The sequence below is a fragment of the Sorex araneus genome, chromosome 2 (assembly GCF_027595985.1).
Source record: "Sorex araneus isolate mSorAra2 chromosome 2, mSorAra2.pri, whole genome shotgun sequence".
NCBI lineage: Eukaryota > Metazoa > Chordata > Mammalia > Eulipotyphla > Soricidae > Sorex > Sorex araneus.
The window spans coordinates 31257366-31275834 of NC_073303.1; the positions used below are offsets into that span (position 1 = coordinate 31257366).

The 18469-nt window shown below is 46.5% G+C and overlaps 1 long non-coding RNA gene and 1 other non-coding gene across 2 annotated transcripts; both read right to left on the reverse strand.

Annotated features, from left to right (window-relative positions):
- Positions 1 to 17138: 17138 nt before the first annotated feature.
- Positions 17139 to 18425, reverse strand: LOC129402248 (uncharacterized). Its single transcript, XR_008628603.1, has 3 exons — positions 18387 to 18425; positions 17663 to 17846; positions 17139 to 17289 (listed from the first exon to the last, which is right to left on the reverse strand). It is a non-coding gene; the product is annotated as an uncharacterized LOC129402248 (long non-coding RNA).
- On the reverse strand, positions 17938 to 18004 carry LOC129403004 (small nucleolar RNA SNORD52). The gene has a single exon (XR_008628996.1). It is a non-coding gene; the product is annotated as a small nucleolar RNA SNORD52 (small nucleolar RNA).
- Positions 18426 to 18469: the final 44 nt, after the last annotated feature.

An 18469-nucleotide genomic window follows, 5' to 3' on the forward strand; every position in this document is an offset into this window, starting at 1 on the left:
AAATTTATTTTTTCCTGCTAGTAAGTCCTTATCAGATTAATTTTTTTCATTTTTTTCATAAGGTTGTTCACATTGATTACATTCAATATTTCAGCGCCAATCCTGCCACCATTATACCTTCCCACCATCATTATTTTGAATTTTCCCACCACCATTCAAGCCTGTGTGCCACAGGCAGATGCTAGAGAATTTATTTTCTGTTGCTTATTATGAATATCATGAGAGGTCACCTGGCCGCTTCTGTGACTGCGCACTCCTGGAATTCTAAAATTGCAGATGATTGGGGTCTGGAGACATCTCTGCAGGGAGCTAATCCATTTTTTATTTATTTATTTATTTATTTATTTATTTATTTTTATTTATTTTTTTAAAATTTTTTATTGAGTCACCATGTGGAAAGTTACAAAGTTTTCAGGTTTAAATCTCAGTGAGCTAATCCATTTTGAGATTCATTTGTGAGTCTCTGGATCAAGGCCGATAATGCATTTAAATGGCGCACCCCGGAGGCAGTTCATGGGCATGACAGCTAGGACCCTGAGTGGGTGGGGAGATGGGAAGGGTGGGCCTGTCTCTGCTGCTGCCATGTAGCTGGTGTCTCCAGTACTTGGGTTTTTCTTTTGGAAGTTTGTGGCCACCAGGGGTTCATCTGGAGTGGGGGGGAGAGTGGACTCCAGATTAAAAAAGATTAATTTTTAGATCCAATCAGGGACCTTAAGAGGAACATGGAAGTCTTTTTCCTCTCTTACACAGGGAAAGATCACCAATGGATATTAAAGTCTAGGCCAAAATTTGATGTGAGGGGACTGGAAAGATAATACAATGGGCGCCTGCCTTGCATGTGGCCAACCCAGGTTTGATCCCCGGCACCCCACTTCCAAGAATCACCAGGAGTGATCTCTGAGCTCACAGCCAGTGGCCCTGACCACTGCCGGGTGTGGCCCCAAAACAAAACAAAACAAAAAGTTGATGTGAAACTGAATATTTGTTCATAGTGCCAAAGAATTACCTCAGTCTTGCCAATCACAAAGGGCAAAGTACCTCTATAATGAAGCCATCTGAGGTCACCACTTTGACCAGAAGATCAGAGATTTAAAAGTTAGAAGAACACACATTAGAATTCTTTTGATATCAGACCCATGTAAATTGCATGGGCAGGGATGAAAATGATCTTTCATAGATATACACATTCATTGATATATAAATAGTTGCTGGAACCTAGGTAACCTTATGTAGGAAAGGAAAACAGGTCAGAGTCTTTGCAGCTGTTATTAAGGATCATGAGGCAAATTATCTTGAATAATTTTGGTTGAATGATAGCAGATAGGGTTCTTTTTTTTTTTTTTTTTTTTTTTGCTTTTTGGGTCACACCCGGCAATGCACAGGGGTCATTCCTGGCTCATGCACTCAGGAATTAGCCCTGGCGGTGCTCAGGGGACCATATGGGATGCTGGGATTCGAACCCGGGTCGGCCGCGTGCAAGGCAAACGCCCTACCCGCTGTGCTATCACTCCAGCCCCGCAGATAGGGTTCTTGCCTTGCACATGGTCAATCCCAGTTCGACCCAGGCATCCCATGGGGTCTCCTGAGCCAGGAGTGATCCCTGAGTAAGAGTCAGGAGTTTTCTGCTATGCACAGTCAGATGTTGCAAAAAAAAAATGAAAAGAAAAAAAAGTTACCTTGAATAATTCAGATTGGTTCTAAATGCATTCACATGTACTTTTACAAAGAGTTGAGAAATAATACAAAGGTTGAAGTGTTTGATTAGCTTGAACACTTTTCAAATCCCCAAACACTGCCCAGAGTGATCTCTGAGCATGCCAGGTACTACTCAAAGGGTCGGAACCATAGTACAGCAGGTGGGGGGCTTGCCTTGCACATGGCTGACCCGGGTTCATCCCCAGCACCACAAATGGTCCTCTCAGCCAGCCAGGAGTGATAAATCCTGAGCACCACAGAATATGAGCCAAAAAAAAAGAAGAAAAATAAAAGAGGGGTCAGAGAGATAATACGGCAGGAAAGACACTTGTCTTGCACATAGCCAAACCCAGGTCTATCCCTGGAATCCCATTTGGTTCCCTGAGAGCACCTTTAGGAGTGTGATCCCTGAGCACAGAGTAGTAGTGACCCCTGAGCATCTCCAGGTGTGGCTCCCTTCCTGCATTCTCCCCCTCAAAAAAAGTAAGCAAAGGAAAATTCTTTTTTGTGGGGGTGGGGAAGTGGGGGGACATAGGGTCACATCCAGCTGTGCTCAGGGCTTGTTCCTTACTCTATGCTCTGCAATGCCTTCTGGCAGTGCTCAGGGCACCATTATGCAGTGCTGGGGATTTAATCAGGTCAGATATAAATCAAGAACCTCATCTCTCCTACTATGTCTCTCAGGCAGAGAACGATTCTAGACAGGGAAGAAACAGCAGGAGGCAGCTGCAACAGAGATTAAGATTAGGATGTTGAGTTCATAGGCCAAAGAATGCCAGCAGGCACCAGGACCTGGAGAGGACAGGAAATGAATTCTCTGCCAGAGACCTCAGAGTGGGCAAGGCCTCACCTTGATCTTTACCCAGTAAAACTGCAATGGGAAAATTAGGAGCAGAAGTGGGAAAGGAGAGGCAGGACCTGGGCAGAGATGAACAGGTCATAAATCATAAAGTTATGATCAAAACAGAGCTGAGGAGGGGCTGGAGTGGTAGCACAGCGGGTAGGACGTTTGCCTTGCACAAGGCTGACCTGGGTTCAATCCCCAGCATCCCATATGGTCCCCCAAGCACCGCCAGGAGTAATTCCTGAGTGCAGAGCCAGGAGTAACCCCTGTGCAATTCCGGGTGTGGCTCAAAAAGAAAAAAAAAAAGAGCTGAGGAGCCAGAACCATCTGGTTTCTTCAGCAGAAACAGAACAGGGTCACAGAAACAGTTAGCAAAAATCTATATGGAACTGAAAACAGAATGTTCTCATCACCGATTGTACCAAGCATTATGTATGTTAGCAATCACTATGTATGTCAGATGAAAAAATTGTTCCTGAGGCTGGAGCAATAGTACAATGGGTGGGGTATTTGCCTTGCACACGGCTGACCTGGGTTCGATTCCCAGCATCCCATATGGTCCCTTGAGCACCACCAGGAGTGATTCCTGAGTGCATGAGCCAGGAGTAACCCATGCATGGGTGTGACCCAGAAAGAAAAAAAAACTATCAATGACTTTGTCCCTCCACCAGTATTTTCATATTTCATGCCCAATCTCCCTTACCCCCAAATTCCTGCGGGCTGGAGAGTGCAGCTATCAGCGTGATTTCTTTTTATTTATGTAGCCTACCTGGGTTCAGGGGGCTGGAGCCATAGCACAGCAGGTAGGGCATTTGCTTTGCACATGGCCGAGCAGAGCCTGGGCGTATTCGGTATGCCAAAACAGTAACAAGTCTCACAATGGAGACATTACTGGTGCCCACTCGAGCAAACTGATGAACAATGGGATGACAGTGCTACAGTACCATCTGGTTTCAGGTACTTCATCTGGTCTCCTAACCTGCCATGAATGATCTCTGTGCTGAGCCAGGACAGCCCAGAGCACTGCTGGGTGTGTGCATGCAAGGCAAACACCCTACCTGCTGTACTATCACTCCATCCCCCCAAAAAATAGCACAGTGGGTAGGGCGTTTGCATTGCACGCGGCTGACCCAGGTTGGGTTCCCAGCATCCCACCTGGTCTCCCAAGCACTGCCAGGAGTAACCTCTGAGCATTGCCAGATGTGACCCAAAAAGCAAAAAATAAATAAATAAATAAATAAATAAATGCTGCTACCCATTTTGAGCCCATTCTTTCCATATGCAAAGCATGTATTCCAACCTGTTGAGCTACCTTTCCAGCCTTAGTTTTTATTTTTTGCATATGCTGGTGTTCGGGCTAGAACGATAGCACAGCAGGTAGGGCATTTGCCTTGCACGCGGCCGACCTGGGATCGATTTCTCTGTCCCTCTCGGAGAGCCCAGCAAGCTACGGAGAGTATCCCGCCCTCTTGGTAGAGCCTGGCAAGCTACCCGTGGTGTATTCGATATGCCAAAAACAGTAACAACAAGTCTCACAATGGAGACGTTACTGGTACCCACCCGAGCAAATCAATGAACAACGGGATGGCAGTGCTACAGTGCTAGTGTTCAGAAATTGAATCCAGGCTTACATGCAAAGTTTATGCTGTAGCCCATTGAACTATTTCTCTGATCCCATCAGATAAGGTTGCTTTTGCAGAGGAAAGGCAGATGGGGGAATTGGAGATTTTTGACTGGGTTTCAGATGATTTCACTGGGAATATATACCCCAAGCACTCTATTTGGTCCTTGGTATTGTTATGCATCTTTTAAAAAAATTGTTAGGCATCATTTTAACAGCTACAGATCTGGGGTGGAGGCTACATGTGATGTTACTCTGGGAACCGTGATACCTGGGATTGAACTTGGCTCCAACATGGAAAGCATGTACTTGAACCCTGACTTACACAGTGTATTTTAAAATCTTTTACTCTCCTGCCTTTCCCTCTGCCGATGGAATGACTAGAGTCCCGTACATGGCTTGATTGCGTTCACTTATTTTTTTCATTACCGTGGGGGTGGAAATCACTTTGCGATCTTAAGGACAGCAGAAGTTCCAGGATTCAGCTGAGGTCTCAGATTTGGAACTAGCCATCTCCTAGGCCTCTTATGATGTGTTTAGTAATTAGATTTATATTATGCTTTTTGTTTGTTTGTTTGTTTTTTTGGGTCACACCTGGCATTGCACAGGGGTTACTCCTGGCTCTTCACTCAGGAATTACTCCTGGTGGTGCTCAGGGGACCGTATGGGATGCTGGGAATCGAACCTGGGTTGGTCGCATGCAAGGCAAATGCCCTATCCACTGTGCCATTGCTCCAGCCCTCTATATTAGGCTTTTAAAGTTAGTTTTGGTTTTTGTAGTGTGGATGGGGAGTGGGGTCTGGGGATTTGGGTTTACACCAGAGGGGGACAAGCACTATATAAACACCCTGTTTCATATCCCTCCTTAAGGCTTCTAAAGTTGTGGGGGTTTTGTTTGTTTTTTGTTTGGCAAAGTGCTCAGGGGCTATTTTGGACTCTGCTCAGGAATGACCCTCAAGGTTCTCAGGGGAACTAGAATGGTATCTGAAATTAGCGCTGAGGGAATTGCATGCAATGCAAGTGTCTAACCTCTTTTACTATCTCGAGGATTTAAATCTTTTTTAATAGAATGATTTATTCTAGTCATTTAAACCTTAAAACTGATCCTTGGGGGATGGTGGGTGGATAGAAAGCACAGTGAGGAGGGCACTTGCCCTGCACGCAGCCGATGTAGTTTCCATCCCTGGCATCCATATGGCTTCTCGAGCACAGCCAGAAGAAATTCCTGAGTGCAGAGCCAAGGAGTAACCCCTGAGCATCGCCGGGGGTGGCTCCAAAACAATCTTTTGCGGAGGCTCATAAAAGATAGTACAAAGGGGGCTGGAGCAATAGCACAGCGGGTAGGGTGTCTGCCTTGCACAGCGGTCGACCCGGGTTCGATTCCCAGCATCCCATATGGTCTCCCAAGCACCGCCAGGAGTAATTCCTGAGTGCATGAGCCAGGAGCAACCCCTGTGCATTGCCGGGTGTGACCCAAAAACCAAAACCAAAGCAAAACAAAACAAAAAGATAGGACGAAAGGTAGGGCACTTGCCTGGCACTCAGTGCATCTGGATTTATCCCTGGCACCTGTAAGTTTCCTGGACCAGGGCACTTGCCTGGCACTCAGTGCATCTGGATTTATCCCTGGCACCTGTAAGTTTCCTGGACCAGGGTGATCACTGAGCACAGAGCTAGGAGTGAGCCCTGAGCCCTAAAGTACAGTATCTTGAGGCCTAAAAACAAATATACAAAAGATCCTAGGTAACTGGGGAGATAAAGCTTTGGGAGTGGTGTTGGTAAAAATGTTGAAGGCTCAAGGTCAGAGAAACCAAACCATAAGTCTATTTAAATTTTGTAACTGGGAAAAATGTCTCAATGGTCTGGAGGTCATGCTTTTCATTTCAGAGACATGGATTCAATCCCCAGCACTGCATGGTCCCCAGAAATAGTGCTGGGAGTCAATCTCCCCATACTGCTGGATGTACAAAAGCAAGAGAACTCTTAGTTCCTTGAGTACTGAAAGGACAGGGGCCAGAGAGAGAGTCCAGGGGTTGAGGAGCTTGCCTGGCACACAGCCTACTCTGGTTCACTCCCTGGCTCTGCCAGGATTGATCTCCTGAGCACGGCAGGGTATAACCAAGAAATACTGAAATGTCCTGAAGAAGTTATTGGAGTTAGGCTATGGAAATGGAAAAGAGCACCAAGCACATGGTAAGCCCCATTTAGCTTAACTTCCAGAGCCTAATCAGTATGGGTTTTTTTGTTTGTTTGTTTGTTTTGCTTTTTGGGTCACACCCGGCAATGCACAGGGGTCACTCCTGGCTCTGCACTCAGGAATCACCCCTGGCGGTGCTCAGGGGACCATATGGGATGCTGGGATTCGAACCCGGGTCAGTCGCGTGCAAAGCAAACGCCCTGCCCGCTGTGCTATCACTCCAGCCCCCTAATCAGTATGGTAAGGTTAAGTATGTACCTTAGGGTCGGAGCGATCGTACAGCAAGCAGGTAGGTGCTGTACTACCAAAGGGGGAAAAAAAGTATGAACCTGAACATGCCTTTCCTTACTCCCTGATAACTTCATCTCTTGTCCATTTCTGCTTTTCCTTGCCCTGCTGGGATCCTTCCTGTGACATTTTTGGAATATAAAGTAGAGCTAGTAATAATGGAGATGAATGTGTGATTTTTTTTCTGACCCAGGCATAGAAATTCCTGTTTTGTTTTGTTCTGTTTTGTTTTGTTTTGTTTTGTTTTGAGACTATATCCAGTGATGCTCAGGTTACTTCTGGCTCAGGCTGCCTTCTGCTGGCTGCCGTCAGGAATCCTAGTGGGGCTCCGGGGACCATATGGATGCCATGGATCAAACCCAGGTTGGCCACTGTGTGAAAGGCCAACACCCTCCCCTGCTTACTATCGCTCCTGCCCAAGAAATTATTTTCTATTTTTCACCTCCTTTTCCTATTGCTGATGTCATGAATGGGGGTTACACACTTGGTTGTGGTGCTTGAATAGTCTGGTGACACTTAGCTAGGATCACAGCAATCTCAAATGCTAGCTTTTCCTCATTCCATCAGACTTAAAAAGTGGAACAACTTGGAACCAAAAAGATAGCATAGCAGGTAAGCCACTTGCCTTGGATGCTGTTGACCCGGGTTTGATCCCAAGCATCCTGTATGTGAGGGACTGAGAAGCTCAAGATTCTCAAGGCCTGGAACCTACCAGGAGTGATTCCTGAGTGCAGAGCCAGGAGTAACCCCTGAGCACCAATAGGTATTCCGCCCCCTCCCTCGGGACCGCTCCCCTCAAAAAACCAACCGAACAAAATACCCCACAAATCCAACAATGTGGTGCAACTTGAGAAACCCTCAGCCCTCCCATCCAGCAGGCAGCCCCCCCACCGCAGACACTGAACTCCCTAGGTCGCATCCAAAGAATCCTTAGTACCTAGATAGACTTCAGATGATACTTTCATTTGGATTTTGGGTCACACCCACAAAGTGATGCTCAGAGGTTACTCCTGCCTCTGCATTCAGGAATCACAACTGGCTGGCTCAGAGGATCGTACAGGATGTCGGGGAATTGAACTTGGGTTGACTGCATGCAAGGCAAACACCTTACCCACTGTACTATTGCTTCGGCCCTTCAGATGAGACTTTCACCCGCTAGTTACTTAAGTGAGGTCCCTTGGTGTCAGCTTGGTTCCACTTCTGTTCTCTATATTCACTCGGTTGGCAGAGCACGCTGGGACAACCTCAAAAAATAACAGAATCTGCCCAGGGGCTCCCTACTGCTTCTTCATCTGTCACTCAGCTGCCACTGCAGCCCCCTCTAACTGATCTCTCAGCTTCCACCCTTGCACCCTGACAATATGTGTCCACACAGCAACCCTTGGATCCCTTCAGAATCATGTCTTGGGTCATGTTCCCTGGCACACCTTTGCAGGGACCATCCAGCAAGGTCCTCTCCAATCACAAGGAGTAAAGCCAGAGGGCACTCTTGTCAATATATCCAGGAATGAAGTGATTTTGGGGGGTTGGAGGGACCACACACTTGATTGTGATGTGCTGTCACAATTTTTGTGGTGCCAGGGAACAAACTTAGCCACGTGCCCGCCAGACGGATGCTCTGCTACTGAGCCATATCCCCAGGTGCTCAGCAAGTAGATTTTGGCTGTTGGTTGGGGTGACTTCCACATTCTTTGACCTGTGGAGTACACCCAAACTTGTGACAACAGAGCTTGTGGAAGAAATTGGGAGAAAATCCTAGAACCAACCAAGAAGACCTTTGGCTACTGATGATAAGAATAGCTATATAATCCATCTGAAAACCAACTTGATAAAATGGAGAAAATATGAGTCAGATTCTCTTCAACCAGTATTTTTACTTCTGTGCATGAGTTTGTACACAAGTTTGTACATGAAAATCCTTGGCTATGTTTGTAAAGGGAAAAAAAAAAACAACCTAATGCTCTTCAATAAGAAATTTAAAAAATTGGGGCTGGAGTGATAGCACAATGGGTAGGGCATTTGTTTTGCACTCGGCCGACCCAGGTTCAATTCCCAGCATCCCATATGGTCCCCTGAACACCGCCAGGAGTAATTCCTGAATGCAGAGCCAGGAGTAACCCCTATGCATTGCCAGGTGTGACCCAAAAAGCAAAAAAAAAAAAAAAAGAAAAGAAAAAGAAATTGAACAAATTGTCGCCAGTTCAGAGAACAGCGACATGTCTTACAGCCATCATATGATTAACATAATGGCATGAATAGGTCTCACAATATAATATGTAGAAAAAAGGCGAGTGCTTAGTACAGCAGATAAGATAATGTGGTTGAGTCTGGTTTGATCCCCAGCACCACATGGTACCCTGAGTGCTACTGGTGTGACCAAAAGTGCCCTCTCCCCCTACCCCAAAAAATAACCCCTAAAATTGGGAGCTGAGGTCATGCATAGCTCAAAGTGCTGAAACATGCTTCCATGCGGGTTCCCAGATTTGATCAGCAGCAGCACTGATTCCCTTGAGCACTCAGGGGGAGTGGCCTAGAAAAAAACAAGACGTGATTTGGGACTTGTGAACCCCAAAGGTCTGAGCAAAGACAAAAGCTACGCCACTCCACAGGGACACCTCCAGGTTCATGGAGTCTCTTAGAAGAAGGCTGTTACTAGGATGAGTCAGAATCAAAAGACATGGCAACCGAACCTCACCGAAATGATTAGCAGACATAATAACAGGTGATTTTACAGCTAAGTACACAGATAACAGTACTCCAGGAACTCGAAGATATCAGAGATCATTCAATGCCTCATGCTGGAACAAGGAAAAGGAAGAGGGGACTGGAGCAATAGCACAGCCGGGAGGGCATTTGCCTTGCATGCGGCCGACCCGGGTTTGATTCCTAGCATCCCAGATAGTCCCCCGAGCACCACCAGGAGTAATTTCTGAGTGCAGAGCCAGGAGTAACCCCTGAGCATCACTGGGTGTGACCCAAAAAATAGAAAAGGAAGAACTGGATTCTAGAAATAAATACCCAGGCTGGAGCAATCACACAGTGAGTAGGGCTTTTGCCTTGCATGCAGCTAACCCAGGTTTGATTCCCAGCACCCCATATGGTCTCCTGAGCACTGCCAGGAGTAATTCCTAAGTGCAGAGCCAGGAGTAACCCCTGTGCATCGCTAGGCGTGACCCAAAAAGCAAATAAATAAATAAATAGAAATGAATACCCAAGAAGTACAAAATAAGCAAATTAAGGAACAACTGACTGAATACTTTATAAAGCCTCAGAAAAATTCCACGTGGAGCAGAGACAAGTCATGGAAAGGAAATTAATGTGAAGGAAGGACTGAGAAGTTTCACTTTGGATGTTGCTGGTTTAGAGCCGGGTCACCAGCTGGTTGTCTATTATACTTCGGTCCCCAGTGGCCCGCCACCGTCTTGAACTCTGCCCACAGGGAGATGGGACTCGGGCTTATCCACTAGTAGCTGCAGTACTTTCTCATCTATTAGGAATCCTGTGTATTTGGGGGGCGAGTGGGCTTAGCAATGCCAGGAGCCCCAGAGTTACTCAGCTAACTGGTATGGACTGTGCAATGGCCTGGCGAAGCATTGCTGCCCAGGGTTAGAGGTACTGGGACCCCCTAGGGCCACACCCATCGTCCTCAGAGACCATGTGGTTCTGGGAATGAACTTGGGGGCTTATGCATTCGAAACATGTCTTGCTCTGTAAAGCAATCTTTCTGACCTGATCCTGACATTTAAAATGTTCTGGTGGTGGGGCTGGAGAGATAGTACAGTGGGGAGGGCGTTTGTCTTGTAAGCGACTGACCTGGGTTCAATCCCCAGCATCCCATATGGTCCCCCAAGCACCGCCAGGAGTAATTCCTAAGCGCAGAGTCAGGACCAACCCCTCAGCATCGCTGGGTGTGACCCAAAAAGAAAAAAAAAATTTTTTTTTTTTGGTGGTGTTGAGGATTGAACCCAGGATCTCATTATAGGCAAGCAGGCCCTGTGCTACTGAGCTACATCCCTGACCTCTTTTTCTTTTTCTGCTCAAAAAAAAATTCCCCTCCTGGGGACTGGAGTGACAGCACAGCGGGTAGGGCATTTGCCTTGCACGCAGCTGACCTGGGTTCGATTCCAGCATCCCATATGGTCCCTCGAGCACTGCCAGGAGTAATTCCTAAGTGCAGAGCCAGGAGTAACCCCTGTGCAATGCCAGGTGTGACCCCCCCAAAAAAAAAATTCCCCTTCTGGGAACCAGAGAGATAACACAGTGGATTGGACACTTGCCTTGCATTAGGTCTACCCGGTTTTGATCCCGGACACCCCATATGGTCTCATATGGTCCCATATGGCACCACCAGGGATAATTCCTGAGTGTGGGTCAGGAATAACCCCTTAGCATCTCTGGGTGTGGACAAAAAAAAAAAAAAGGAAAATCATCCCCCATCCCCTCTGGGCTAAGGAGATGGCTCAAAGGGCTTGAGTACTTTATGGGAATTTCAGTTTGATTTCTGGCACTGCATGAGATGCTGGGAGCACTACCCTGCTAAGCACCACCATGTGGCCCAAAAGCCTTCCCATCCTCCTTTTTTTCTGTTGTGATGACCAGGGAGTGCACACAGTTTTGGTTGTGCTCACCAGGGGACACACATTTGACTACAGCAGAGGAGGTGCTGAAGAATGAACTTGGCCTCAAGTTGCCAATGCAGATCCTTTTGCCACTAACCGTCCCAGATTTGCTAACATCTATTTTTTCAGTGATTGTCTTTGACCATGCTCTTGTCTCCTTTCTCCTTTTTTTTTTTTTTTTTTTTTGCTTTTGGGTCACACCCGGCGATGCACAGGGGTTACTCCTAACTCTGTGCTCAGGAATTACTCCTGGCGGTGCTCAGGGGACTATATGGGATGCTCGGAATCGAACCTGGGTCAGCCTCATGCAAGGCAAACACCATAACCGCTGTGCTATTGCTCCAGCCCCTCCTTTCTCCTTATGTGATTTTTGGGCCATACCCACTGTGCTCTGGGCTTACTCCTGGGTCTGTGCTCTTAAACCACTCCTCTTGGTGCCAGGGATCAAAGGGATCCAACCCATGACTTCGAGCAAGCAAACTGTCTTACCTGCTTTACTATCTTTTCTATCCAACCTCTCTTTCACTCTTTCTCTCTCTCTCTCTCTTCCTCCCTCCATCTCTCTCTCTCTCTCTTCTCTCTCTCTCTCCTTTTTCTCTCTCCCGGGGACCTGATGCTGGATGTGGTGATATGGGATATCAGGGGTCCTGACACTGGATATGATCTGGGATGCTGAAGTTAAGAACCCCGGGTTGGCCCCACACAGGGCAAGAACCCTGCCCTCTGCATTATCCTTTGGCCTCAGTTGATGGTTGGTTTTCAAAGTAATCAGGAAACAGGAGTTAAATTTCTATTGACTTTTAAAATGTCAAAATATTATCGGACTAGAGGAACAGTGCAGAGGTTAAGGAACTTGCCTTGCACACAGCTAATAGTTTCGACCTGGGCACTGCCAGGTGTGGCTCCTGAGCACAGAACCTGCAATGACCAAAGAAAGAACAACCCCACACCTCAAAAAAACAAATTACCTTATTGCTCACAATCAGGTGAGCCACCTGAATGGGTTAGATTCTAGGTCTTTATTGACTGTCATTAAACAATTTAAGTTCTAAAGAATGTAGTGGAGATAGAGCTCTCAGTATCAGATCACCCCCAGCTACATTTTATTACTGCCAGGTAATAAAAGGGGATCTGCAGAAAAGCTGTGTAAGGTCCTTACAGCAACAGCAGGGGCCTTCCTAGTCGGGAGTCCTCCCTCTCCTAGCAGCACACAGTGGCTGTGCTCCACGCTTTCCTTTCCTCCCTCCTTCCTTCCTTCCTTCTTTCCTTCCTTCTTCCTTCCTTCCTCCTTCCTTCTTCTTTCCTTCCTTCTTTCCTTCCTTCCTTCCTTCCTTCCTTCCTTCCTTCCTTCCTTCCTTCCTTCCTTCCTTCCTTCCTTCCTCCTTCCTTCTTCTTTCCTTCCTTCTTTCCTTTCTTTCCTTCCTTCCTTCCTCACTTCTTTCCTTCCTTCCTTCCCCTCCCTCTTTCCTTCTTTTTTCTTCTTTCTTTCTTTCTTTCTTTCTTTCTTTCTTTCTTTCTTTCTTTCTTTCTTTCTTTCTTTCTTTCTTTCTTTCTTTCTTTTTCTTTCTTTCTTCCTTCCTTCTTTCCTTCTTTTGTGATCATGGTCATGGTCAGTATCTTTTTTGTTGAGTTTTGTTGTTGCTGTTGTTGAGTTTTGTTGGGGGGTCATATCTGTTGTGTGAATATTCATTCAGTCGGAGGTGGTGAGACAGGAATGCGAGAGAAATTATATTTCACAGAGGGCCCATATTCACTCTGATCCTGTGACAAAAGGTAGAGCATCCTGAGATCTCCTTTTATTATCATCCTACCATACATACCTCTAAAGGGCTCAATACAGTGACGTCATCAAAAGAAGTTACAGGAAGAACATTGAGGCAGCAAGGCATGCATTGTTTCCGTGTGTCTGCAAGTCAGTGGGTTTCAGCCTCAGAAAGAAATATAAAACCAAAACCAAGGGGGCTGGAGCAACAGCACAGCGGGTAGGGCGTTTGCCTTGCACTCGGCCTACCCGGGTTCGATTCCCAGCATCCCATATGGTCCCCCGAGCACTGCCAGGAGTAATTCCTGAGTGCATGAGCCAGGAGTAACCCCTGTGCAACACTGGGTGTGACCCAAAAAGCAAAACAAACAAACAAACAAAACCCAAAAGCTTTCTTGGGCTACAAGCACCTAGATTTGCATCCCAAAGACAAGCTGGGCTAGCACTTAAGATCTGTATATTACAAACAGGCCAGGTAAGCACCTGGGATCTGTGAGACGAGGAAGACTGACTGACAATTTCAGCAGACTGAAATTTATATTCACTGAAGGCAGCAAGACGTTCAGCCTCATCCAAACCAGTCAGGACACAGGAGAAATCTCGCCCATCTCCATGGGGTCCTTGTTCCTGCCTGTGTGCGGTACAGTCTACATGGGCTCACCCTGACAGCTCAGTCCGGCCCCAACACACACCCTCTGGTGCTCAGGGGCTACACCCAGCTCTGTGCTCAGAGGTCGCTCCGAGAGGTGCTCAGGGTGTCATATATATAGTACAGGAGACTGAACCCTGGTCTCCTGCATGCAAAACATGTTCTCCTATTTGAGCTATTTCTCTGGCCCCTAGGTGGTTTTTTCTACAGGGAACTGAGTGACCATTTTTGAGACAGACTTACTGGGGCAAGAAAAATAGTGCTGAGGTGTAGAGCTTCTGTTGTCCATGCATATGGTCATAAATTCAAATCCCCAGATCACCACGTATGCCAAGTGCAATCCTGGCCCTTCTGCTCTCTGAGATCCCGGATACCACAAATGATGGCTTCCTGGATGCACCACAGCCAGGCTGTATAAGGAGCATGCAGGGGTACAGCCCCCAACAAGCACCACAGCTAACAAGCCCTGTCAGCACCATGGCCAGGAAGTCTCTGGTAAGCACATGTGCAAGCACCACAGCACCCCCAGGCAAGCACCACAACCATAACTGTGACTCAATTAGGAGAGCAATCCCCAGTGAGTACATGTGTGAGCACTGGGACAAGGAGTGCAAACATGTGAGCGCCACAGCTAAAAGGGCCAGTACTTCAGCCTGATGTTTCGCCCATCAAGCACCACAGCCAGGAATGTGAGAACACCAAGAACTCAGACTCCTGGCTCTGCACTCAGGAATTACTCCTGGGGGTGTTCGGGAGAACCACATAGGGTGTTGGGATCAAACCTGAGTTTGACACATGCAAGGCAAGCTCCCTACCGCTGTATTATCTCCAGTCCTGAGCTCATGTTTTATATGTGTGAAGTCCTGGGTTTGATTCCTGGTGCAGGAAAAAAAGAAAAAGAAAAAAAAAAAGAAAAGAAAAGAAAGGGAGGGGGCTGGAGTGATAGCACAGTGGGTAGAGCATTTGCCTGGCATGCAGTCGACCCAGGTTCGATTCCCAGCATCCCATATGGTCCCCCGAACCACCAGGAGTAATTCCTGAGTGCATGAGCCTGGAGTAACCCCTGTGTAACGCCAGGTGTGACCCAAAAAGCAAAAAAAAAGAAAGGGAATTGTGGTGGGCTAGCTCAGTCTGGATCACATGCATTACATATAGGAGCCTTGGGTTCAACAGTGAACAACCCTCAAGCACTCAGACAGGACCAACCCTTGATCTTTAAAATTTTTTTTTTTTTTTGGGTCTCACCCGGCGATGCACAGGAGTTACTCCTGGCGGTGCTCAGGGGACCATATGGGATGCTGGGGGCTGGGGATCGAACCCAGGTCTGCTGCGTGCAAGACAAACACCCTACCCGCTGTGCTATCGCTCCAGCCCCCGATCTTTAAAAATTTTTTAAAAAAAAAAATCAATCTTTTTTCCAGGCTGGAGCACATGCTTTGCGTGCGGGAGCCCTGGGTCTGATTCCCAGTATCACAGTTTCCTGAGTACCACCAGAATCGCACCCGAGCCCCATCACCTACATTTATGCCTTCACAATTCTGCAGGCCACAAATCCAAAACAATTTTATTACAGAGATCTGACCAAGAACCAGATTCAGGCATTGGAGACATTCGAGGGAATGCCAAGTTTTATTTAATGCATGCAGACCTGGCTCACGCCAAAATGGGTTGAGCACTGAGTAAAGTTTACACAGAGCTTACACACAGTATACGTGGAATCTATGGGAACAATCTTTTTTTTTTGCTTTTTTGGGTCACACTTGGCAATGCACTCAGGAATCACTCCTGGTGGTGCTCAGGGGACCATATGGGATGCTGGCACTTGAACCCGGGTCAGCCACATGCAAGGCAAACGCCCTACCCACCATGCTATCGCCCCAGCCCGGTTCTTTATCTTGATTTTTACTTTCTGCTTTTTGGGTCACACCCAGCGATGCTCAGGAATTACTCCTAGTGGTGCTGAGGGATTACATGGAATGCTGGGAACCAAAACCAGGTCGGCTGAGTGATAGGTAAATACCCTACCCATTGTACTATTGCTCCCGCTCCAAAAACAAGTTTTTCATCTGACATAGTGATTGCTAACATACATAATGCTTGGTACAATCGGTGATGAACACATTGTTTTCAGTTCTGTATAGACTTTTGCTGTTTCTGTGACCCTGTTGTTTCTGCTGAAGAAACCAGATGGGTCTAGCTCCTCAGCTGTTTTGATCATAACTTTATGATTTATGACCTGTTCATCTCTGCACAGATCCTGCCTCTCCTTTCCCACTCCTGCTCCTAATTTTCCTATTGCAGTTTCACTGGGTAAAGATCAAGGTGAGGCCTTGCCCACTGAGGTCTCTGGCAGAGAATTCATTTCCTGTCCTCTCCAGGTCCTGGTGACTGCTGGCATTTGTTGGCCTATGAACTCATCGTTCTAATCTCAATCTCTACTGCAGCTGCCTCCTGCTGTTTCTTGAGTTGTTTTAAGCATATTATTTCAACACTATCAATGACTTTAAAAACCAATTAAGGGCCGGAGCGATAGCACAGCGGGTAGGGCGTTTGCCTTGCACTCGGCCGACCTGGGTTCGATCCCCGGCATCCCATATGGTCCCCCAAGCACCGCCAGGAGTAATTCCTGAGTGAAAAAAGCCAGGAGTAACCCCTGTGCATTGCTGGGTGTGACCCAAAAAGCAAAAAAAAAAAAAAAAAAAAAAAACCAATTAAATAAAAAATTATAAAATCTCGGGGCTGGAGCAATAGCACAGTGGATAGAGCGTTTGCCTTGCACGCGGCTGACCCAAGTTCAATTCCTAATCAACTTGAGAGCAAGTTTCTTTTCAATAAAACTAATCGAAAATCCTGAGACAAGGACTAAAGTTCAGGTGTTAATTGTCCCTAAGGCAATTCCAATTAAATTAGCAAAAGGGGGAGCTGGAAGGATAAGGCCAGTGTGCAGCTGACCTGGGTTCAACACCTAGGACCCTATTTGAGTCCCATCAGGTGCAGCAAGAGGGAAAAAAAACAAAAATCAACTTACAAAGGTCAATTCATAAATATACCCTCTAACTTAGACAATGCTGATAAGGGACTCCTTTTAAAATTACAGAATAGTAAGCATACTTCATTTTTACACTTAGGGGCACCAGTCATAGCACTATGCAATCATCACTATTCATTTCATATTAAAAATTCATAAATAAAAAAATCGTAAAATTCACTTATTTATAAAAAAATTCATATAAATTATTCCCATGAAATATCGCAGTCCACATAGTCCCTGCACAAGTGATCCCTGAGCGCCACCTTGTGTGGCCCCAAAACAAGTTTATTAGTATCATTGTGTCTTATGATCCAGTTTTATATTGTTCAGCTGTAAAGATTCACCCAGATGTCAACTGTGCTCATTCATGGTACCTTTCACTGTCCCACTTCTGTACATTCTTTGTGCCTTTTTTCACGAGACCAGACTATCTTTCTTGAAAGTATTTTATTGGATTTTTTATCTTTTGGGTTTAAGTACTTGTTTTTAAACAAAAAGAGCGGAGTGGTAGGTGTTGTATCCAATAATCCATGATTTCCAGGTACAAGATCACCATAAAGATTTCCTTTATGTCAGCAAAATCCTGAAAGTTCATAAATAACATGTTAGACATGTACAAGTATCCTCAAAACTCAAAGCTTGGGAACTGGGGTGACCTAGTTTAAATGGTAGAGCATATGGGGACTGGAGAAACAATACAGCAGCTAAGATAGCTCAGCATCCCACATGGTCCCCTAGCATCACCAGGAATAATTCCTGGGGGAAGAGCCAGGAGAAACCCTTGAGCATCACTGGGTGTGGTCCAAAAACCGAACAAAAAAGTGCACAACCCTAATTTTTCCCGTGTTCTTGGGGACTAATGATCAATCAACCCTGGTCAAGACAGATGCCTGCTGAACATCCTGGCCCAAAAACATTCCCCAATTTAAAAAATAAAAAATTTGGTAGACACTCACCATTGTAGTCAGGGAGTCCTCTTCACTTGCCAGAAGCAGCTGGTGAACTCACGAACTGTGACCTAGGATTCGCAGCAACCTCCAAGGCATTTCTCAGAGAGCAGGTCCCAAACCGCCGCCACCAGGTTAGTACTGATCTGAAGGGACGCATCCCTGGCTAGCCCTCCAAGCCAAAGCTTTCATGCTAAAAAGATGAAAGCAAGACAGTCACGAAGGACCCACAGACCAAGTTTCTGCCGACTCCCCTCAGAGACCAAGCATCCAGTTCCTCAAATGAGTCAGAATGTAAATTTGACATCAGGCCTAGTGTCAGAGACTCTAGTCTGAGAAATCATCATTCCCAATTTAGAGAAATCTGGATCAAGGGCAGACATCCTGGAAACTGACAGTGCATCCAACAGTTTCAAAGAAAGTTCAGGAATAGGTGGAGTGGATAAATGTAGAACCATAGAAGGGCTCCGCGAGGGCACCCAGCACACAGCAGAGCTGACCCAAGAATGGTTAGGTAGAAAAAGTGCTCCCCTGTATAAGACCCGGGTGTATGGAACACAAACGGTTCAGGGTCCCGGGTGTTAACAAAGGGGGCAAGGGAGAAGCAGATTTAGCCAGGCTTTCACCGTAGTTTTAAAAAGGTAAAAGAAGCTGGAAAAATCAAGCAAAGGGTGCGCTGGCGCACGCGTTCGTTGGCGTAGGCTCCGCAGCGTTCACCTGTAACAACACTCACCTGTACTCAGTCACAACCAGGAGGGCCCCATGAATACCTATAGGGAAATCACAAATAAGTAAATTTAAGAACGCTAGCTCTTT